This window comes from Eptatretus burgeri, chromosome 1, assembly GCF_056783735.1.
Source record: "Eptatretus burgeri isolate ZD-2024b chromosome 1, Ebu_testis_v1, whole genome shotgun sequence".
Taxonomy (NCBI): Eukaryota; Metazoa; Chordata; class Myxini; order Myxiniformes; family Myxinidae; genus Eptatretus; species Eptatretus burgeri.
In genome coordinates this window covers 156,264,461-156,268,292 of record NC_140961.1, presented here as the reverse complement: position 1 = coordinate 156,268,292, position 3,832 = coordinate 156,264,461, and positions in this window count along the sequence as shown.

Sequence of the window (3,832 nt, the reverse complement as noted above, 5' to 3'; positions counted from 1 at the left end):
GGTGTAATTGTAGATTTTGCTGAAAAACTTGAAGGTCTGCCTGATAAAGCGAGATTGTTATTTGGAGATATGCTTTCTTCTATAGCACAAGCAGGTGTAAAATTAACGAAAGGAGGTAATGGATTATATCTTTCTAATAAATAAATGAGCATTGATGAGTGGTTTAAAGAATTTGGAAAGAATACAACATCAAATTTACAACTTGTCAAATATTGTAAGAAATTAAAAATTCATAATGTGGTTATTTGTATGAGAGATGAATTAACAAATGTGCCGAAACATACAAAGAATATTATTATGAACTTATAAGATAATAATGGGAACGGTTCTCATTGGGTTTGTACTTTTAATAGTCAAGACAAATATTATTTTGATAGTTTTAGTCTTCCACCACCTGTTGAAGTCATAAAATTCTTACAGAATGGTGTTTATCAAACATTTCAAGTCCAATAATTAAATTCCAAGTGTTGTGGTCAATTATGTCTATATGTGTTATTTCAACTAAACAAAAATAAAAAAATTTATGATATTATTTTTAATCTAATATAAATGACTTATGTTGGTAAAGATGGTTCTATCTTTGGTGTATCTCAAGAAATGAATATTGATTTATCAAATTATTACACAAAGGCACAGGCTGAACGACATAAATATAATATAACCACAAATATTAACATGAAAAATGCTTATAAATTAAAAAATTATCCAAGCCCGACTGACGTGAATGACTTGGTGAGATTAAGCGATTTATCACAATATATATCCTTAACTAAAACGGCCGTGTATTCCAAAGATACAGAAGTGTTGATATTATCTCCAGGTCATACAGAATTCACAGTTCGAATTAAAATAAATTTTTATAAAGAAGGGCGTATCATTTGTATGAGAATAGAACAATGGGGGTATGATATGAATGATTTAGGGCATAATTGGTCATTTAAAATTAACCTCGAAGACCGGGAACAATTAAATCAGTCTTGTAAGGAAGAATATTATCCACTTGGTAACGAGAATGAGTTTTGTGGAAGCACGATTTGTAAACAACAAATAAAAGAATTTAATAAGGGTAAATATAATAATGGTTTTGCCATTGTTTGTATCATGAAAACAGAAAAAACAGGATTTTCTATAATAAGTAAGGAAATACAAAATGATTTAACTATGGGAAGATGGGGAGGTGTTTCGTGCCATAATATTATTCTTACATATATTTCTAATACATAAATGACAGCAAGAAGGCTTCAAGAAAATTATCATTTCTGTGTCCAAGCATACCTTCAAGAAAAGGATATTCGGTATTTTAATAAATATGTTCTACAACATAAAAATGAGGTATTTTCAATAAAAGATTGGCGTTATGCTGATGTTGATAAACCGACAACTTTAGATTTAATTCGAATGTTAAATAATGAAAAAAATTATAAAGTTAAGAAAAGGTAAGGCTCTTTTAGAAATTCAAACGAAATTTTATTGGTTTCCTGTTGTAAAAAAAAAATTATTTTGGATACAGGAATAACAAGAAATCCTGATGAATATATGTATGATATTCTATGGGGTGTAAGCGATTCAAGGATAATAAGGAATGAGGAAGGAGTTGAAGAAGAGAGGAAAGAGGAGAAAAAGGAGAAGAGAGAGAAGGAGGAGAGGGAGAAGAAAGAGAAGGAGGAAAAAGATAAGAGAGAGAAGGAGGAGAGGGAGAAAAAAGAGAAGGAGGAAAAGGAGAAGAGAGAGAAGGAGAGGGAGGAGAGAGAGAAGGAGAGGGAGGAAAGAGCGAGACAAAATAAATATCAAAATATGGAAACCAGTGAGATTAAAAAAGATTGGTGGTATTACAGAAAATAACTCAACCCACGGAGGAGGAAAACAAAGAATTGACAAGTCTATTTGAAATATTTTCGACAAGACTATTGACATCGACAAGCTATTCATTTGAATTCAAGTTTTTCATTTTTTTTCTTAAATAAATGGAGGAGAGAGTGAAGGCATTTCTAAGGATTCTTTATGTTTTAAAAATTAAGATTCAAATGCGCATGTTGGAAACTAAAAAGGTTTTTGCACTCTGCAGGAATTTTTCACATAAATAAATGAGTTATGGTCTCAAATGTAAAAAGAAAACTAATACAAAAATATTTCAAATATTAAAAGTAAAAATAACAGGGTTATACAAAAAGGTATATATTCGGTGTGTGGTTCAAAAAAAAATCAATTTATCTCCAAACACAAACGAGGAGGAGATATACAAAAGTTTTTATCAGGAAGTAAATTTACAACTACTGGAATACCAAGGGAATTACATCTTCCAGGGTATTCTTTCTGTGGTCCAGGCACAAACTTGGATAAAAGATTAGATGACGCAGACAATCCTAAATCGTAGAGTAAACCCATCAATAGAGTTGATGAAGTGTGCATGAGACACGATATTGATTATGGGAATACCACAACGTTGGAAGAAAAGCATGAAGCCGAGAGAGAAATGTTGTATAATTTGTCTCTGATACAAAATCCAACCTTGAGACAAAAAGTTGATCGGTTCATTGTGAAGAAGATGATCAGTGCTAAATTGAAACTTGGACTGGGAAAATTCAAAAAACTTATAGGCTCTAATGATGTCATTAAGACTGAAGAGCAATTAGCTGATGAATTACATAAACCAATGTTCACAAAGTTTCAGAGAGGGAAAGTTTATTCCAAGGAAGTAGATTATATCTGGTCTGCTGATTTGATTGAACTCAATAATGATAAGGGGTACAAGTATGCTTTAACCGTTATTGATTTGAGGAGAAGATACGCATGGGTTGTACCATTAAAAAACAAAACAGGTAATACTCTTATGTTAGCCTTTCAACAGATATTTAATAAAAGTAAGAGAAAACCTAAAAAATTGTGGACTGATGAGGGTAGAGAGTTTTATAACAAGACATTTATGAATTTTCTAAAAAATAACTATTACATTATACAGTACCTTTAATGAAGGGAAGGCAGTTGTTGTTGAACGTTTTAATCGTACCTTAAAAGAGAGACTATATAAAAAATTCACACAACTCGGTTCACAACAATGGTCATCTTTTATTCAGGATATTGTGGATAAGTATAATGACACGATTCACACATCAACAAATATGAAACCATCAGAAACATTTACAAAATTAAAATATGAAAAAGAGATTAATGTCAGAAAACCTAAGTTCAAAGTTGGTGATATCGTAAGAATATATAGGTGGAAATCTCATTTTGAAAAGGGTTATATTAAACGATGGACGAACGAACTTTTTAAAATTGTTGATGTAATAGATATGGTTCCTTGGACTTATAAGATATATGATTTGGAAGGGGAAGAGATTTTAGGTTCATTTTATTCACAGGAATTACAAAAGACAAAGATAAATTGAAATTTTTTGACTCCGCCCCTTTTTGACTCCGCCCACACAAAACCCACCCACATAAACCCCACCCCACACAAGCTCCACACAAACGCCACCCCACACAAACCCCACACAAACCCCACCACACACAAAGCCCCCACAAGCTCCACACAAAATCCCCACCCCACACACGCTCCACACACACAAACCCCACACAAGCTCCACCCATATTCATCATATTCACATAATTAGTGATTCGTTAATTAGTTCCCCACACACTACATGTTTATTTAATTAAAAATTATCCACCCATCCACACAAGCTCCACCCATCCACCCATCTCTCCACACAAACCTCATCCACATAAGCCTCATCTACATTCACCCCTCCCACATAAACCCGGCCCACACAAGCCCCACCCTCAGAAACCCTGCCCACATAAACCCCTCCCACACAAGCTCCACCCACAT